Genomic DNA, 20,968 nt, shown 5'->3' with positions numbered 1-20,968 from the left:
TCCGCTCAGGAGCTGTGGTATTTTCCATACACGGTCAGACACAGACCATTTTTAAAATGAACTTTTGTTTCTGGGATAACCCCTTTAAGCTCCAGCAGTCACGTGTTTTAGTCAGGACATCACGGCTGCAGCCTGAAAACAAAGACCAGGGCAGTAGCGGAAGAGGAATTGCTGACCCTGAGAGTATCCCTGATTTTATTGTTTTTCTCTAGGGCAAGCCTAAGGACAGTAAAAGAATTAAAACAGAAATTCACTTTAAGTAACATTATTTGATGCAATAAAAACATGTTAGGCACACATCAAAAAATCACTTGTCACACACCAGACAAATCGCACAAGCACAGCGCAGACTTGAGAGATGTCACACAAGCACAGCTCTGACTTGAGAGATGTCACACAAGCACAGCTCTGACTTGAGAGATGTCACACAAGCACATCTCTGACTTGAGAGATGTCACACAAGCACAGCGCAGACTTGAGAGATGTCACACAAGCACAGCGCAGACTTGAGAGATGTCACACAAGCACAGCGCAGACTTGAGAGATGTCACACAAGCACAGCGCAGACTTGAGAGATGTCACACAAGCACAGCGCAGACTTGAGTGATGTCATACAAGCACAGCACAGACTTGAGAGATGTCACACAAGCACAGCGCAGACTTGAGAGATGTCACACAAGCACAGCTTAGACTTGAGAGATGTCACACAAGCACAGCACAGACTTGAGAGATGTCACACAAGCACAGCGCAGACTTGAGAGATGTCACACAAGCACAGCGTAGACTTGAGAGATGTCACACAAGCACAGCTTAGACTTGAGAGATGTCACACAAGCACAGCACAGACTTGAGAGATATCACACAAGCACAGCTTAGACTTGAGAGATGTCGCACAAGCACAGCTTAGACTTGAGAGATGTCACACAAGCACAGCACAGACTTAAGAGATGTCACACAAGCACAGCGCAGACTTGAGAGATGTCACACAAGCACAGCGTAGACTTGAGAGATGTCACACAAGCACAGTGCACAAATTACACAAGTAGATGTGCACATATCAGAAAGATCACAAGAATAAGCTGCACACATCTTACAAGTACTCCAACACGCATCACAGAAGTGCAGGACATACCGAGGAATTCTGAAGAGACAAGTTAGAAGGGCTCTACATTCAGGTTCTAAAATGGTCGTTCGGGAGGAATAGAAAGAGATAGATGTTACTTTATGTCACCAACTTATTCGTTCCATGTGTAGAAGACTTGGTGCTGTCCTTAACAATCATAGAGGTCATACAAAATACTAGATGTAGTAGTTTTGGTGTAGGGTGCATCACTGAATTTGGGTAAAACTGAAGATTTTGTAATGAAAGTTATGATATTAACATTACTTTCATGCTATGGGTGAAAAAAATGTTCTGTGAAACTCCGTCTTGTTAGTATTTTGGAAACTGTTCTTGTGTTCAGTGAGGTATTAACTAAAATCCTACTTCTTGTAGTCACTTTATGCTGGGCACTGAAAAAAAAATGATATTTATACATACCACACACCTACATGTTACATACATTGTTTTATCACCCTGACTAATCAGTATTTCCTTTTATTACTGGCATGATATGCCTGCACTTTTGAGCATAGGTATGTACTGCACATTACCATTTCATGTTTCTTAGCCCTGTCTCGTGGTAATCAGTATTAACCTTTCTGACAGCCCCATTTTTCATATCTGAAACGTCACTTTATTTGGTAATAACTTTGAAATGCTTCTGCTAGTCATTCTGATATTCTGATCTTCTTTTTGGAACAAATTGTACCTGTTGCAGCTGGAAAATTTTAAATTAATACGTTTTGTTGTTATTCATGAAAATATCCCAGATTTTCTAAAAATTTAGAAAAATGTGAAATTTTAAACTTAAAGCGGTTGTGCCACCATAAAGAATACAATTGACCAACCAGAAAAGGTGGAAATAAATCGTTTTGTAATTTATAGTGATTCAAAATTATGCTTCATTCAAAAGATACCAAGCTTTTATTTTTCAAATGCTGTTCTCTGGCGCCCCCTTGCATTATTCCATTACGTCTGGTAGTGGGTGATCAGCTGGTCGAGTTTGCGCAGTTCCTGGCGTAAGAGCTCCCTACTCGCAGCATGCAAAATGTATTCTCTGTCACAACTCTCCCTGCTGTAAGCACAGCCTGTGTGTGATTCACCCCCTCCCCCTGTGCTCATAGCTCACAGCTGATCTCCGGGTGAGATACCCCCTCCCAATGCGCTCACAGCTCACCTCTGGGTCAGAAAACCCCCTCCTCCTCTGCTCATAGCTCTCAGTTGATCTCCGGGTGAGATACCCCCTCCCCCTGAGCTCATAGCTAATCTCCGGGTGAGATACCCCTTCCCAATGCGCTCACAGTTGATCTCAGGGTGAGACACCCCCTCCCAATGCGCTCACAGCTCATCTCCGGGTGAGTTACCCCCTCCCCCTGCCCTCTCAGCTCATCTCCAGGTGAGATACCCCCTCCCCTTGCCCTCTCAGCTCATCTCCAGGTGAGATACTCCCTCCTCCTGCACTCACAGCTGATCCCCGGGTGAGACACCTTCCTCCTGGGCTCACAGCTGATCTCCGGGTGAGACACCCCCCCCCCTGTGCTAACAGCTCATATTCGGGTGAGATACCCCCTCCTCATGCACTCACAGCTGATCTCCAGGTGAGATACCCCCTCCCCCTGCCCTCTCAGCTCATCTCCAGGTGAGATACCCCCTCCCCCTGAGCTCACTGCTGATCTCCGGGTGAGACACAGCCTCCCTCTGCACTCACAGCTCATCTCCTAGTGAGATACCCCCTCCCCCTGCGCTCACTTCTGATCTCTAGGTGAGATACTCCCCTGCCCTCACAGCTCATCTCCGAGTGAGATACTCCCCTGTCCTCACAGCTCATCTCCGAGTGAGATACTCCCCTGCCCTCACAGCTCATCTCCGAGTGAGATATTCCCCTGCCCTCACAGCTCATCTCCGAGTGAGGTACTCCCCTGCCCTCACAGCTCATCTCCGAGTGAGATACTCCCCTGCCCTCACAGCTTATCTCCGAGTGAGATACTCCCCAGCCCTCACAGCTCATCTCCGAGATACTTCCCTGCCCTCACAGCTCATCTCCAAGTGAGATACTCCCCTGCCCTCACAGCTCATCTGCGAGTGAGATACTCCCCTGCCCTCACAGCTCATCTCCGAGTGAGATACTTCCCTGCCCTCACAGCTCTTCTCCGAGTGAGATACTCCCCTGCCCTCACAGCTCATCTCCTAGTGAGATACTCCCCTGCCCTCACAGCTCATCTTCGAGTGAGATACTTCCCTGCCCTCACAGCTCTTCTCCGAGTGAGATACTCCCCTGCCCTCACAGCTCATCTCCGAGTGAGATACTCCCCTGCCCTCACAGCTCATCTCCGAGTGAGATACTACCCTGCCCTCACAGTTCATCTCCGAGTGAGATACTCCCCTGCCCTCACAGCTCATCTCCAGGTGAGATACCCCCTCCCCCTGCCCTCTCAGCTCATCTCCAGGTGAGATACCCCCTCCTCCTGCACTCACAGCTGATCCCCGGGTGAGACACCTTCCCCCTGGGCTCACAGCTGATCTCCGTGTGAGACACCCCCTCCCCCTGTGCTAACAGCTCATATTCCGGTGAGATACCCTCTCCTCCTGCACTCACAGCTGATCTCCAGGTGAGATACCCCCTCCCCCTGCCCTCTCAGCTCATCTCCAGGTGAGATACCCCCTCCCCTGAGCTCACTGCTGATCTCCGGGTGAGACACAGCCTCCCTCTGCACTCACAGCTCATCTCCTAGTGAGATACCCCCTCCCCCTGCGCTCACTGCTGATCTCTAGGTGAGATACTCCCCTGCCCTCACAGCTCATCTCCGAGTGAGATACTCCCCTGCCCTCACAGCTCATCTCCGAGTGAGATACTCCCCTGCCCTCACAGCTCATCTCCGAGTGAGATATTTCCCTGCCCTCACAGCTCATCTCCGAGTGAGGTACTCCCCTGCCCTCACAGCTCATCTCCGAGTGAGATACTCCCCTGCCCTCACAGCTCACCTCCGAGTGAGATACTCCCCAGCCCTCACAGCTCATCTCCGAGATACTTCCCTGCCCTCACAGCTCATCTCCGAGTGAGATACTCCCCTGCCCTCACAGCTCATCTCCGAGTGAGATACTCCCCTGCCCTCACAGCTCATCTCCGAGTGAGATACTCCCCTGCCCTCACAGCTCATCTCCGAGATACTTCCCTGCCCTCACAGCTCATCTCCGAGCGAGATACTCCCCTGCCCTCACAGCTCATCTCCGAGTGAGATACTCCCCTGCCCTCACAGCTCATCTTCGAGTGAGATACTTCCCTGCCCTCACAGCTCTTCTCCGAGTGAGATACTCCCCTGCCCTCACAGCTCATCTCCGAGTGAGATACTCCCCTGCCCTCACAGCTCATCTCCGAGTGAGATACTCCCCTGCCCTCACAGCTCATCTCCGAGTGAGATACTCCCCTGCCCTCACAGCTCATCTCCAGGTGAGATACCCCCTCCCCCTGCCCTCTCAGCTCATCTCCAGGTGAGATACCCCCTCCTCCTGCACTCACAGCTGATCCCCGGGTGAGAAACCTTCCCCCTGGGCTCACAGCTGATCTCCGTGTGAGACACCCCCTCCCCCTGTGCTAACAGCTCATATTCCGGTGAGATACCCTCTCCTCCTGCACTCACAGCTGATCTCCAGGTGAGATACCCCCTCCCCCTGCCCTCTCAGCTCATCTCCAGGTGAGATACCCCCTCCCCCTGAGCTCACTGCTGATCTCCGGGTGAGACACAGCCTCCCTCTGCACTCACAGCTCATCTCCTAGTGAGATACCCCCTCCCCCTGCGCTCACTGCTGATCTCTAGGTGAGATACTCCCCTGCCCTCACAGCTCATCTCCGAGTGAGATACTCCCCTGCCCTCACAGCTCATCTCCGAGTGAGATACTCCCCTGCCCTCACAGCTCATCTCCGAGTGAGATATTCCCCTGCCCTCACAGCTCATCTCCGAGTGAGGTACTCCCCTGCCCTCACAGCTCATCTCCGAGTGAGATACTCCCCTGCCCTCACAGCTCACCTCCGAGTGAGATACTCCCCAGCCCTCACAGCTCATCTCCGAGATACTTCCCTGCCCTCACAGCTCATCTCCGAGTGAGATACTCCCCTGCCCTCACAGCTCATCTCCGAGTGAGATACTCCCCTGCCCTCACAGCTCATCTCCGAGTGAGATACTTCCCTGCCCTCACAGCTCTTCTCCGAGTGAGATACTCCCCTGCCCTAACAGCTCATCTCCGAGTGAGATACTCCCCTGCCCTCACAGCTCATCTCCGAGATACTTCCCTGCCCTCACAGCTCATCTCCGAGTGAGATACTCCCCTGCCCTCACAGCTCATCTCCGAGTGAGATACTCCCCTGCCCTCACAGCTCATCTCCGAGTGAGATACTCCCCTGCCCTCACAGCTCTTCTCCGAGTGAGATACTCCCTAGCCCTCACAGCTCATCTCCCAGTGAGATACTCCCCTGCCCTCACAGCTCATCTCCGAGTGAGATACTCCCCTGCCCTCACAGCTCATCTCCGAGTGAGATAAACCCTTTCCCTGTGCTCACTGCTGATCTCCGGGTGAGATACCCCTTCTCCCTGCACTCACAGCTCATCTCCGGGTGAGATACCCCCTCTCCCTGCGCTCACTGCTGATCTCCGGGTGAGATACCCCCTCCCCCTGCACTCACAGATCATCTCCGGGTGTGATACCCCCTCCCCCTGCGCTCACTGCTGATCTCCGGGTAAGAAACAGCCTCCCCCTGCACTCACAGCTCATCTCCGAGTGAGATACTTCCTCCCCCTGCGCTCACTGCTGATCTCCGGGTGAGATACTCCCCCTGCACTCACAGCTCATCTCCGAGTGAGATACCCCCTCCCCCTGCGCTCACTGCTGATCTCTGGGTGAGACACAGCCTCCCCCTGCACTCACAGATCATCTCCGAGTAAGATACCCCCTCCCCCTGCGCTCACAGCTGATCTCTGGGTGAGATACCCCCTCCCCCTGCGCTCACTGCTGATCTCTGGGTGAGATACCCCCTCTCCCTGCACTCACAGCTTATCTCCGAGTGAGATACCCCCCTCTCCCTGCGCTCACTGCTGATCTCCGGATGAGATACCCCCTCCCCTTGCACTCACAGCTCATCTCCGAGTGAGATACCCCCCTCTCCCTGCGCCCACTGCTGATCTCCGGGTGAGACACAGCCTCCCCCTGCACTCACAGCTCATCTCCGAGTGAGATACCCCCTCCCCCTGCGCTCACTGCTGATCTCCGGGTGAGATACTCCCCCTGCACTCACAGCTCATTTCCAAGTGAGATACCCCCTCCCCCTGCGCTCACTGCTTTTCTCCGAGTGAGATACCCCCTCCCCCTGCACTCACAGATCATCTCCGGGTGAGATACCCCCTCTCCCTGCGCTCACTGCTGATCTCCGGGTGACACACAGCCTCCCCCGGCACTCACAGATCATCTCCGAGTGAGATACCCCCCTCCCCCTGCGCTCACTGCTTTTCTCCGAGTGAGATACCCCCTCCCCCTGCACTCACAGATCATCTCCGGGTGAGATACCCCCTCTCCCTGCGCTCACTGCTGATCTCCGGGTGAGACACAGCCTCCCCCTGCATTCACAGATCATCTCCGGGTGAGATACCCCCTCTTCCTGCGCTCACTGCTGATCTCCGGGTGAGACACAGCCTCCCCCTGCACTCACAGCTCATCTCCGAGTGAGATACCCCCTCCCCCTGCGCTCACTGCTGATCTCCGGGTGAGACACAGCCTCCCGCTGCACTCACAACTCATCTCCGAGTGAGATACCCCCTCCCACTGCGCTCACTGCTGATCTCCGGGTGAGACACAGCCTCCCGCTGCACTCACAACTCATCTCCGAGTGAGATACCCCCCTCTCCCTGCGCTCACTGCTGATCTCCGGGTGAGACACAGCCTCCCACTGCACTCACAGATCATCTCCGGGTGAGATACCCCCCTCTCCCTGCGCTCACTGCTGATCTCCGGGTGAGACACAGCCTCCCCCTGCACTCACAGCTCATCTCCAAGTGAGATATCCCCCTCTCCCTGCTCTCACTGCTGATCTCCGGGTGAGACACAGCCTCCCCCTGCACTCACAGCTCATCTCCGAGTGAGATACCCCCTCGCCCTGCACTCACTGCTGATCTCTAGGTGAGATACTCCCCCTGCACTCACAGCTCATCTCCGAGTGAGATACCCCCACCCCCTGCACTCACAGCTGATCTCTAGGTGAGATTCTCCCCCTGCACTCACAGCTCATCTCCGGGTGAGATACCCCCTCCCCTTGCACTCACAGCTCATCTCCGAGTGAGATACCCACCTCTCCCTGCGCTCACTGCTGATCTCCGTGTGAGACACAGCCTCCCCCTGCACTCACAGCCATCTCCGAGTGAGATACCCCCTCCCCCTGCGCTCACTGCTGATCTCCGGGTGAGATACTCCCCCTGCACTCACAGCTCATCTCCGAGTGAGATACTTCCTCCCCCTGCGCTCACTGCTGATCTCCGGGTGAGATACTCCCCCTGCACTCACAGCTCATCTCCGAGTGAGATACCCCCTCCCCCTGCGCTCACTGCTGATCTCCGAGTGAGATACCCCCTCCCCCTGCACTCACAGATCATCTCCGGGTGAGATACCCCCTCTCCCTGCGCTCACTGCTGATCTCCGGGTGAGACACAGCCTCCCCCTGCACTCACAGATCATCTCCGGGTGAGATACCCCCCTCTCCCTGCGCTCACTGCTGATCTCCGGGTGAGACACAGCCTCCCCCTGCACTCACAGATCATCTCCGGGTGAGATACCCCCTCTCCCTGCGCTCACTGCTGATCTCCGGGTGAGACACAGCCTCCCCCTGCCCTCACAGCTCATCTCCGAGTGAGATATTCCCCTGCCCTCACAGCTCATCTCCGAGTGAGATACTCCCCTGCCCTCACAGCTCATCTCCGAGTGAGATACTCCCCAGCCCTCACAGCTCATCTCCGAGATACTTCCCTGCCCTCACAGCTCATCTCCGAGTGAGATACTCCCCTGCCCTCACAGTTCATCTCCGAGTGAGATACTCCCCTGCCCTCACAGCTCATCTCCGAGTGAGATACTTCCCTGCCCTCACAGCTCTTCTCCGAGTGAGATACTCCCCTGCCCTCACAGCTCATCTCCGAGTGAGATACTCCCCTGCCCTCACAGCTCATCTCCGAGTGAGATACTCCCCTGCCCTCACAGCTCATCTTCGAGTGAGATACTTCCCTGCCCTCACAGCTCTTCTCCGAGTGAGATACTCCCCTGCCCTCACAGCTCATCTCCGAGTGAGATACTCCCCTGCCCTCACAGCTCATCTCCGAGATACTTCCCTGCCCTCACAGCTCATCTCCGAGTGAGATACTCCCCTGCCCTCACAGCTCATCTCCAAGTGAGATACTCCCCTGCCCTCACAGCTCATCTCCGAGTGAGATACTCCCCTGCCCTCACAGCTCTTCTCCGAGTGAGATACTCCCTAGCCCTCACAGCTCATCTCCCAGTAAGATACTCCCCTGCCGTCACAGCTCATCTCCGAGTGAGATACTCCCCTGCCCTCACAGCTCATCTCCGAGTGAGATAAACCCTTTCCCTGTGCTCACTGCTGATCTCCGGGTGAGATACCCCCTCCCCCTGCACTCACAGATCATCTCCGGGTGAGATACCCCCTCCCCTTGCACTCACAGAGCATCTCGGGGTGTGATACCCCCTCCCCCTGCGCTCACTGCTGATCTCCGGGTAAGAAACAGCCTCCCCCTGCACTCACAGCTCATCTCCGAGTGAGATACCCCCTCCCCCTGCACTCACAGAGCATCTCGGGGTGTGATACCCCCTCCCCCTGCGCTCACTGCTGATCTCCGGGTAAGAAACAGCCTCCCCCTGCACTCACAGCTCATCTCCGAGTGAGATACCCCCTCCCCCTGCGCTCACTGCTGATCTCCGGGTGAGACACAGCCTCCCCCTGCACTCACAGCTCATCTCCGAGTAAGATACCCCCTCCCCCTGCGCTCACTGCTGATCTCCGGGTGAGATACCCCCTCCCCCTGCACTCACTGCTGATCTCTGGGTGAGATACCCCCTCTCCCTGCACTCACAGCTCATCTCCGAGTGAGATATCCCCCTCTCCCTGCGCTCACTGCTGATCTCCGGGTGAGATACCCCCTCCCCTTGCACTCACAGCTCATCTCCGAGTGAGATACCCCCCTCTCCCTGCGCTCACTGCTGATCTCCGGGTGAGACACAGCCTCCCCCTGCACTCACAGCTCATCTCCGAGTGAGATACCCCCTCCCCCTGCGCTCACTGCTGATCTCCGGGTGAGATACTCCCCCTGCACTCACAGCTCATCTCCAAGTGAGATACCCCCTCCCCCTGCGCTCACTGCTTTTCTCCGAGTGAGATACCCCCTCCCCCTGCACTCACAGATCATCTCCGGGTGAGATACCCCCTCTCCCTGCGCTCACTGCTGATCTCCAGGTGAGACACAGCCTCCCCCTGCATTCACAGATCATCTCCGGGTGAGATACCCCCTCTTCCTGCGCTCACTGCTGATCTCCGGGTGAGACACAGCCTCCCCCTGCACTCACAGCTCATCTCCGAGTGAGATACCCCCTCCCCCTGCGCTCACTGCTGATCTCCGGGTGAGACACAGCCTCCCCCTGCACTCACAGATCATCTCCGGGTGAGATACCCCCCTCTCCCTGCGCTCACTGCTGATCTCCGGGTGAGACACAGCCTCCCCCTGCACTCACAGATCATCTCCGGGTGAGATACCCCTCTCTCCCTGCGCTCACTGCTGATCTCCGGGTGAGACACAGCCTCCCCCTGCACTCACAGCTCATCTCCAAGTGAGATATCCCCCTCTCCCTGCTCTCAATGCTGATCTCCGTGTGAGACACAGCCTCCCCCTGCACTCACAGCTCATCTCCGAGTGAGATACCCCCTCCCCCTGCTCTCACTGCTGATCTCCAGGTGAGATACTCCCCCTGCACTCACAGCTCATCTCCGAGTGAGATACCCCCTCCCCCTGCGCTCACTGCTGATCTCCGGGTGAGATACTCCCCCTGCACTCACAGCTCATCTCCGAGTGAGATACCCCCTCCCCCTGCGCTCACTGCTGATCTCCGAGTGAGATACCCCCTCCCCCTGCACTCACAGATCATCTCCGGGTGAGAGACCCCCTCTCCCTGCGCTCACTGCTGATCTCCGGGTGAGAGACCCCCTCTCCCTGCGCTCACTGCTGATCTCCGGGTGAGACACAGCCTCCCCCTGCACTCACAGATCATCTCCGGGTGAGATACCCCCCTCTCCCTGCGCTCACTGCTGATCTCCGGGTGAGACACAGCCTCCCCCTGCACTCACAGATCATCTCCGGGTGAGATACCCCCTCTCCCTGCGCTCACTGCTGATCTACGGGTGAGACACAGCCTCCCCCTGCACTCACAGCTCATCTCCGAGTGAGATATCCCCTCCCCCTGCGCTACTGCTGATCTCCGGGTGAGACACAGCCTCCCCCTGCACTCACAGCTCATCTCCGAGTGAGATACCCCCTTCTCCCTGCGCTCACTGCTGATCTCCGGGTGAGACACAGCCTCCCCCTGCACTCACAGATCATCTCCGGGTGAGATACCCCCTCTCCCTGCGCTCACTGCTGATCTCCGGGTGAGACACAGCCTCCCCCTGCACTCACAGCTCATCTCAAAGTGAGATACCCCCTCCCCCTGCACTCACTGCTGATCTCTAGGTGAGATACTCCCTCTGCACTCACAGCTCATCTCGGAGTGAGATACCCCCTCCCCCTGTACTCACAGCTGATCTCTAGGTGAGATACTCCCCCTGCACTCACAGTTCATCTCCGAGTGAGATACCCCCTCCCCCTGCACTCACAGATCATCTCCGAGTGAGATATTGCCCTGCCCTCACAGCTCATCTCCGAGTGAGGTACTCCACTGCCCTCACAGCTCATCTCCGAGTGAGATACTCCCCTGCCCTCACAGCTCATCTCCGAGATACTTCCCTGCCCTCACAGCTCATCTCCGAGTGAGATACTACCCTGCCCTCACAGCTCATCTCCGAGTGAGATACTTCCCTGCCCTCACAGCTCTTCGAGTGAGATACTCCCCTGCCCTCACAGCTCATCTCCGAGTGAGATACTCCCCTGCCCTCACAGCTCATCTTCGAGTGAGATACTTCCCTGCCCTCACAGCTCTTCTCCGAGTGAGATACTCCCCTGCCCTCACAGCTCATCTCCGAGTGAGATACTCCCCTGCCCTCACAGCTCATCTCCGAGATACTTCCCTGCCCTCACAGCTCATCTCCGAGTGAGATACTCCCCTGCCCTCACAGCTCATCTCCGAGTGAGATACTCCCCTGCCCTCACAGCTCTTCTCCCAGTGAGATACTCCCTAACCCTCACAGCTCATCTCCCAGTAAGATACTCCCCTGCCCTCACAGCTCATCTCCGAGTGAGATACTCCCCTGCCCTCACAGCTCATCTCCAAGTGAGATAAACCCTTTCCCTGTGCTCACTGCTGATCTCCGGGTGAGATACCCCCTCCCCCTGCACTCACAGATCATCTCCGGGTGAGATACCCCCTCCCCCTGCACTCACAGATCATCTCCGGGTGTGATACCCCCTCCCCCTGCGCTCACTGCTGATCTCCGGGTAAGAAACAGCCTCCCCCTGCACTCACAGCTCATCTCCGAGTGAGATACCCCCTCCCCCTGCGATCACTGCTGATCTCCGGGTGAGACACAGCCTCCCCCTGCACTCACAGCTCATCTCCGAGTAAGATACCCCCTCCCCCTGCGCTCACTGCTGATCTCCGGGTGAGATACCCCCTCCCCCTGCACTCACTGCTGATCTCTGGGTGAGATACCCCCTCTCCCTGCACTCACAGCTCATCTCCGAGTGAGATATCCCCCTCTCCCTGCGCTCACTGCTGATCTCCGGGTGAGATACCCCCTCCCCTTGCACTCACAGCTCATCTCCGAGTGAGATACCCCCCTCTCCCTGCGCTCACTGCTGATCTCCGGGTGAGACACAGCCTCCCCCTGCACTCACAGCTCATCTCCGAGTGAGATACCCCCTCCCCCTGCGCTCACTGCTGATCTCCGGGTGAGATACTCCCCCTGCACTCACAGCTCATCTCCAAGTGAGATACCCCCTCCCCCTGCGCTCACTGCTTTTCTCCGGGTGAGACACAGCCTCCCCCTGCACTCACAGCTCATCTCCGAGTGAGATACCCCCTTCTCCCTGCGCTCACTGCTGATCTCCGGGTGAGACACAGCCTCCCCCTGACTCACAGATCATCTCCGGGTGAGATACCCCCCTCTCCCTGCGCTCACTGCTGATCTCCGGGTGAGACACAGCCTCCCCCTGCACTCACAGATCATCTCCGGGTGAGATACCCCCCTCTCCCTGCGCTCACTGCTGATCTCCGGGTGAGACACAGCCTCCCCCTGCACTCACAGCTCATCTCCAAGTGAGATATCCCCCTCTCCCTGCTCTCACTGCTGATCTCCGGGTGAGACACAGCCTCCCCCTGCACTCACAGCTCATCTCCGAGTGAGATACCCCCACCCCCTGCACTCACAGCTGATCTCTAGGTGAGATTCTCCCCCTGCAATCACAGCTCAACTCCGGGTGAGATACTCCCTCCCCCTGCACTCACAGCTCATCTCCGAGTGAGATACCCATCTCTCCCTCCGCTCACTGCTGATCTCCGTGTGAGACACAGCCTCCCCCTGCACTCACAGCTCATCTCCGAGTGAGATACCCCCTCCCCCTGCGCTCACTGCTGATTTCCGGGTGAGATACTCCCCCTGCACTCACAGCTCATCTCCGAGTGAGATACCCCCTCTCCCTGCGCTCACTGCTGATCTCCGGGTGAGACACAGCCTCCCCCTGCACTCACAGCTCATCTCCGAGTGAGATACCCCCTCCCCCTGCGCTCACTGCTGATCTCCGGGTGAGACACAGCCTCCCCCTGCACTCACAGCTCATATCCGAGTGAGATACCCCCTTCTCCCTGCGCTCACTGCTGATCTCCGGGTGAGACACAGCCTCCCCCTGCACTCACAGATCATCTCCGGGTGAGATACCCCCCTCTCCCTGCGCTCACTGCTGATCTCCGGGTGAGACACAGCCTCCCCCTGCACTCACAGCTCATCTCCAAGTGAGATACCCCCTCCCCCTGCACTCACTGCTGATCTCTAGGTGAGATACTCCCTCTGCACTCACAGCTCATCTCCGAGTGAGATACCCCCTCCCCCTGTACTCACAGCTGATCTCTAGGTGAGATACTCCCCCTGCACTCACAGTTCATCTCCGAGTGAGATACCCCTTCGCCCTGCACTCACAGATCATCTCCGAGTGAGATATTCCCCTGGCCTCACAGCTCATCTCCGAGTGAGGTACTCCCCTGCCCTCACAGCTCATCTCCGAGTGAGATACTCCCCTGCCCTCACAGCTCATCTCCGAGATACTTCCCTGCCCTCACAGCTCATCTCCGAGTGAGATACTCCCCTGCCCTCACAGCTCATCTCCGAGTGAGATATTTCCCTGCCCTCACAGCTCTTCGAGTGAGATACTCCCCTGCCCTCACAGCTCATCTCCGAGTGAGATACTCCCCTGCCCTCACAGCTCATCTTCGAGTGAGATACTTCCCTGCCCTCACAGCTCTTCTCCGAGTGAGATACTCCCCTGCCCTCACAGCTCATCTCCGAGTGAGATACTCCCCTGCCCTCACAGCTCATCTCCGAGATACTTCCCTGCCCTCACAGCTCATCTCCGAGTGAGATACTCCCCTGCCCTCACAGCTCATCTCCGAGTGAGATACTCCCCTGCCCTCACAGCTCATCTCCGAGTGAGATACTCCCCTGCCCTCACAGCTCTTCTCTGAGTGAGATACTCCCTAGCCTTCACAGCTCATCTCCCAGTGAGATACTCCCCTGCCCTCACAGCTCATCTCCGAGTGAGATACTCCCCTGCCCTCACAGCTCATCTCCGAGATACTTCCCTGCCCTCACAGCTCATCTCCGAGTGAGATACTCCCCTGCCCTCACAGCTCATCTCCAAGTGAGATACTCCCCTGCCCTCACAGCTCATCTCCGAGTGAGATACTCCCCTGCCCTCACAGCTCTTCTCCGAGTGAGATACTCCCTAGCCCTCACAGCTCATCTCCCAGTAAGATACTCCCCTGCCGTCACAGCTCATCTCCGAGTGAGATACTCCCCTGCCCTCACAGCTCATCTCCGAGTGAGATAAACCCTTTCCCTGTGCTCACTGCTGATCTCCGGGTGAGATACCCCCTCCCCCTGCACTCACAGATCATCTCCGGGTGAGATACCCCCTCCCCCTGCACTCACAGAGCATCTCGGGGTGTGATACCCCCTCCCCCTGCGCTCACTGCTGATCTCCGGGTAAGAAACAGCCTCCCCCTGCACTCACAGCTCATCTCCGAGTGAGATACCCCCTCCCCCTGCACTCACAGAGCATCTCGGGGTGTGATACCCCCTCCCCCTGCTCTCACTGCTGATCTCCGGGTAAGAAACAGCCTCCCCCTGCACTCACAGCTCATCTCCGAGTGAGATACCCCCTCCCCCTGCGCTCACTGCTGATCTCCGGGTGAGACACAGCCTCCCCCTGCACTCACAGCTCATCTCCGAGTAAGATACCCCCTCCCCCTGCGCTCACTGCTGATCTCCGGGTGAGATACCCCCTTCCCCTGCACTCACTGCTGATCTCTGGGTGAGATACCCCCTCTCCCTGCACTCACAGCTCATCTCCGAGTGAGATATCCCCCTCTCCCTGCGCTCACTGCTGATCTCCGGGTGAGATACCCCCTCCCCTTGCACTCACAGCTCATCTCCGAGTGAGATACCCCCCTCTCCCTGCGCTCACTGCTGATCTCCGGGTGAGACACAGCCTCCCCCTGCACTCACAGCTCATCTCCGAGTGAGATACCCCCTCCCCCTGCGCTCACTGCTGATCTCCGGGTGAGATACTCCCCCTGCACTCACAGCTCATCTCCAAGTGAGATACCCCCTCCCCCTGCGCTCACTGCTTTTCTCCGAGTGAGATACCCCCTCCCCCTGCACTCACAGATCATCTCCGGGTGAGATACCCCCTCTCCCTGCGCTCACTGCTGATCTCCAGGTGAGACACAGCCTCCCCCTGCATTCACAGATCATCTCCGGGTGAGATACCCCCTCTTCCTGCGCTCACTGCTGATCTCCGGGTGAGACACAGCCTCCCCCTGCACTCACAGCTCATCTCCGAGTGAGATACCCCCTCCCCCTGCGCTCACTGCTGATCTCCGGGTGAGACACAGCCTCCCCCTGCACTCACAGCTCATCTCCGAGTGAGATACCCCCTTCTCCCTGCGCTCACTGCTGATCTCCGGGTGAGACACAGCCTCCCCCTGCACTCACAGATCATCTCCGGGTGAGATACCCCCCTCTCCCTGCGCTCACTGCTGATCTCCGGGTGAGACACAGCCTCCCCCTGCACTCACAGATCATCTCCGGGTGAGATACCCCCCTCTCCCTGCGCTCACTGCTGATCTCCGGGTGAGACACAGCCTCCCCCTGCACTCACAGCTCATCTCCAAGTGAGATATCCCCCTCTCCCTGCTCTCAATGCTGATCTCCGTGTGAGACACAGCCTCCCCCTGCACTCACAGCTCATCTCCGAGTGAGATACCCCCTCCCCCTGCGCTCACTGCTGATCTCCAGGTGAGATACTCCCCCTGCACTCACAGCTCATCTCCGAGTGAGATACCCCCTCCCCCTGCGCTCACTGCTGATCTCCGGGTGAGATACTCCCCCTGCACTCACAGCTCATCTCCGAGTGAGATACCCCCTCCCCCTGCGCTCACTGCTCATCTCCGAGTGAGATACCCCCTCTCCCTGCACTCACAGATCATCTCCGGGTGAGAGACCCCCTCTCCCTGCGCTCACTGCTGATCTCCGGGTGAGACACAGCCTCCCCCTGCACTCACAGATCATCTCCGGGTGAGATACCCCCCTCTCCCTGCGCTCACTGCTGATCTCCGGGTGAGACACAGCCTCCCCCTGCACTCACAGATCATCTCCGGGTGAGATACCCCCTCTCCCTGCGCTCACTGCTGATCTCCGGGTGAGACACAGCCTCCCCCTGCACTCACAGCTCATCTCCGAGTGAGATATCCCCTCCCCCTGCGCTCACTGCTGATCTCCGGGTGAGACACAGCCTCCCCCTGCACTCACAGCTCATCTCCGAGTGAGATACCCCCTTCTCCCTGCGCTCAATGCTGATCTCCGGGTGAGACACAGCCTCCCCCTGCACTCACAGATCATCTCCGGGTGAGATACCCCCTCTCCCTGCGCTCACTGCTGATCTCCGGGTGAGACACAGCCTCCCCCTGCACTCACAGCTCATCTCCAAGTGAGATACCCCCTCCCCCTGCACTCACTGCTGATCTCTAGGTGAGATACTCCCTCTGCACTCACAGCTCATCTCCGAGTGAGATACCCCCTCCCCCTGTACTCACAGCTGATCTCTAGGTAAGATACTCCCCCTGCACTCACAGTTCATCTCCGAGTGAGATACCCCCTCCCCCTGCACTCACAGATCATCTCCGAGTGAGATATTGCCCTGCCCTCACAGCTCATCTCCGAGTGAGGTACTCCACTGCCCTCACAGCTCATCTCCGAGTGAGATACTCCCCTGCCCTCACAGCTCATCTCCGAGATACTTCCCTGCCCTCACAGCTCATCTACGAGTGAGATACTACCCTGCCCTCACAGCTCATCTCCGAGTGAGATACTTCCCTGCCCTCACAGCTCTTCGACTGAGATACTCCCCTGCCCTCACAGCTCATCTCCGAGTGAGATACTCCCCTGCCCTCACAGCTCATCTTCGAGTGAGATACTTCCCTGCCCTCACAGCTCTTCTCCGAGTGAGATACTCCCCTGCCCTCACAGCTCATCTCCGAGTGAGATACTCCCCTGCCCTCACAGCTCATCTCCGAGATACTTCCCTGCCCTCACAGCTCATCTCCGAGTGAGATACTCCCCTGCCCTCACAGCTCATCTCCGAGTGAGATACTCCCCTGCCCTCACAGCTCTTCTCCCAGTGAGATACTCCCTAGCCCTCACAGCTCATCTCCCAGTAAGATACTCCCCTGCCCTCACAGCTCATCTCCGAGTGAGATACTCCCCTGCCCTCACAGCTCATCTCCGAGTGAGATAAACCCTTTCCCTGTGCTCACTGCTGATCTCAGGGTGAGATACCCCCTCCCCCTGCACTCACAGATCATCTCCGGGTGAGATACCCCCTCCCCCTGCACTCACAGATCATCTCCGGGTGTGATACCCCCTCCCCCTGCGCTCACTGCTGATCTCCGGGTAAGAAACAGCCTCCCCCTGCACTCACAGCTCATCTCCGAGTGAGATACCCCCTCCCCCTGCGCTCACTGCTGATCTCCGGGTGAGACACAGCCTCCCCCTGCACTCACAGCTCATCTCCGAGTAAGATACCCCCTCCCCCTGCGCTCACTGCTGATCTCCGGGTGAGATACCCCCTCCCCCTGCACTCACTGCTGATCTCTGGGTGAGATACCCCCTCTCCCTGCACTCACAGCTCATCTCCGAGTGAGATATCCCCCTCTCCCTGCGCTCACTGCTGATCTCCGGGTGAGATACCCCCTCCCCTTGCACTCACAGCTCATCTCCGAGTGAGATACCCCCCTCTCCCTGCGCTCACTGCTGATCTCCGGGTGAGACACAGCCTCCCCCTGCACTCACAGCTCATCTCCGAGTGAGATACCCCCTCCCCCTGCGCTCACTGCTGATCTCCGGGTGAGATACTCCCCCTGCACTCACAGCTCATCTCCAAGTGAGATACCCCCTCCCCCTGCGCTCACTGCTTTTCTCCGAGTGAGATACCCCCTCCCTCTGCACTCACAGATCATCTCCGGGTGAGATACCCCCTCTCCCTGCGCTCACTGCTGATCTCCAGGTGAGACACAGCCTCCCCCTGCATTCACAGATCATCTCCGGGTGAGATACCCCCTCTTCCTGCGCTCACTGCTGATCTCCGGGTGAGACACAGCCTCCCCCTGCACTCACAGCTCATCTCCGAGTGAGATACCCCCTTCTCCCTGCGCTCACTGCTGATCTCCGGGTGAGACACAGCCTCCCCCTGACTCACAGATCATCTCCGGGTGAGATACCCCCCTCTCCCTGCGCTCACTGCTGATCTCCGGGTGAGACACAGCCTCCCCCTGCACTCACAGATCATCTCCGGGTGAGATACCCCCCTCTCCCTGCGCTCACTGCTGATCTCCGGGTGAGACACAGCCTCCCCCTGCACTCACAGCTCATCTCCAAGTGAGATATCCCCCTCTCCCTGCTCTCACTGCTGATCTCCGGGTGAGACACAGCCTCCCCCTGCACTCACAGCTCATCTCCGAGTGAGATACCCCCACCCCCTGCACTCACAGCTGATCTCTAGGTGAGATTCTCCCCCTGCAATCACAGCTCAACTCCGGGTGAGATACTCCCTCCCCCTGCACTCACAGCTCATCTCCGAGTGAGATACCCATCTCTCCCTCCGCTCACTGCTGATCTCCGTGTGAGACACAGCCTCCCCCTGCACTCACAGCTCATCTCCGAGTGAGATACCCCCTCCCCCTGCGCTCACTGCTGATTTCCGGGTGAGATACTCCCCCTGCACTCACAGCTCATCTCCGAGTGAGATACCCCCTCTCCCTGCGCTCACTGCTTATCTCCGGGTGAGACACAGCCTCCCCCTGCACTCACAGCTCATCTCCGAGTGAGATACCCCCTCCCCCTGCGCTCACTGCTGATCTCCGGGTGAGACACAGCCTCCCCCTGCACTCACAGCTCATATCCGAGTGAGATACCCCCTTCTCCCTGCGCTCACTGCTGATCTCCGGGTGAGACACAGCCTCCCCCTGCACTCACAGATCATCTCCGGGTGAGATACCCCCCTCTCCCTGCGCTCACTGCTGATCTCCGGGTGAGACACAGCCTCCCCCTGCACTCACAGCTCATCTCCAAGTGAGATACCCCCTCCCCCTGCACTCACTGCTGATCTCTAGGTGAGATACTCCCTCTGCACTCACAGCTCATCTCCGAGTGAGATACCCCCTCGCCCTGCACTCACAGATCATCTCCGAGTGAGATATTCCCCTGCCCTCACAGCTCATCTCCGAGTGAGGTACTCCCCTGCCCTCACAGCTCATCTCCGAGTGAGATACTCCCCTGCCCTCACAGCTCATCTCCGAGATACTTCCCTGCCCTCACAGCTCATCTCCGAGTGAGATACTCCCCTGCCCTCACAGCTCATCTCCGAGTGAGATATTTCCCTGCCCTCACAGCTCTTCGAGTGAGATACTCCCCTGCCCTCACAGCTCATCTCCGAGTGAGATACTCCCCTGCCCTCACAGCTCATCTTCGAGTGAGATACTTCCCTGCCCTCACAGCTCTTCTCCGAGTGAGATACTCCCCTGCCCTCACAGCTCATCTCCGAGTGAGATACTCCCCTGCCCTCACAGCTCATCTCCGAGATACTTCCCTGCCCTCACAGCTCATCTCCGAGTGAGATACTCCCCTGCCCTCACAGCTCATCTCCGAGTGAGATACTCCCCTGCCCTCACAGCTAATCTCCGAGTGAGATACTCCCCTGCCCTCACAGCTCTTCTCCGAGTGAGATACTCCCTAGCCTTCACAGCTCATCTCCCAGTGAGATACTCCCCTGCCCTCACAGCTCATCTCCGAGTGAGATACTCCCCTGCCCTCACAGCTCATCTCCGAGTGAGATAAACCCTTTCCCTGTGCTCACTGCTGATCTCCGGGTGAGATACCCCCTCCCCCTGCACTCACAGATCATCTCCGGGTGAGATACCCCCTCTCCCTGCGCTCACTGCTGATCTGCGGGTGAGATACCCCCTCCCCCTGCACTCACACATCATCTCCGGGTGTGATACCCCCTCCCCCTGCACTCACAGCTCATCTCTAAGTGAGATACTCCCCTGCCCTCACAGCTCATCTCCGAGATACTTCCCTGCCCTCACAGCTCATCTCCGAGTGAGATACTCCCCTGCCCTCACAGCTCATCTCCGAGTGTGATACTCCCCTGCCCTCACAGCTCATCTCCGAGATACTTCCCTGCCCTCACAGCTCATCTCCGAGTGAGATACTCCCCTGCCCTCACAGCTCATCTCCGAGTGAGATACTCCCCTGCCCTCACAGCTCATCTCCGAGTGAGATACTCCCCTGCCCTCACAGCTCTTCTCCGAGTGAGATACTCCCTAGCCCTCACAGCTCATCTCCCAGTGAGATACTCCCCTGCCCTCACAGCTCATCTCCGAGTGAGATACTCCCCTGCCCTCACAGCTCATCTCCGAGTGAGATAAACCCTTTCCCTGTGCTCACTGCTGGTCTCCGGGTGAGATACCCCCTCTCCCTGCACTCACAGATCATCTCCGGGTGAGATACCCCCTCTCCCTGCGCTCACTGCTGATCTCCGGGTGAGATACCCCCTCCCCCTGCACTCACAGATCATCTCCGGGTGTGATACCCCCTCCCCCTGCGCTCACTGCTGATCTCCGGGTAAGAAACAGCCTCCCCCTCCACTCACAGCTCATCTCCGAGTGAGATACCCCCTCCCCCTGCGCTCACTGCTGATCTCCGGGTGAGACACAGCCTCCCCCTGCACTTACAGCTCATCTCCGAGTAAGATACCCCCTCCCCCTGCGCTCACTGCTGATCTCCGGGTGAGATACCCCCTCCCCCTGCGCTTACTGCTGATCTCTGGGTGAGATACCCCCTCT

The sequence above is a fragment of the Phyllobates terribilis genome, unplaced genomic scaffold (genome assembly GCF_046119375.1).
Source record: "Phyllobates terribilis strain yellow unplaced genomic scaffold, ASM4611937v1 Scaffold_764__1_contigs__length_703092, whole genome shotgun sequence".
Classification (NCBI taxonomy): domain Eukaryota; kingdom Metazoa; phylum Chordata; class Amphibia; order Anura; family Dendrobatidae; genus Phyllobates; species Phyllobates terribilis.
The sequence above is the reverse complement of the archived record's forward strand: the minus strand, read 5'-3'. Positions refer to the sequence as shown.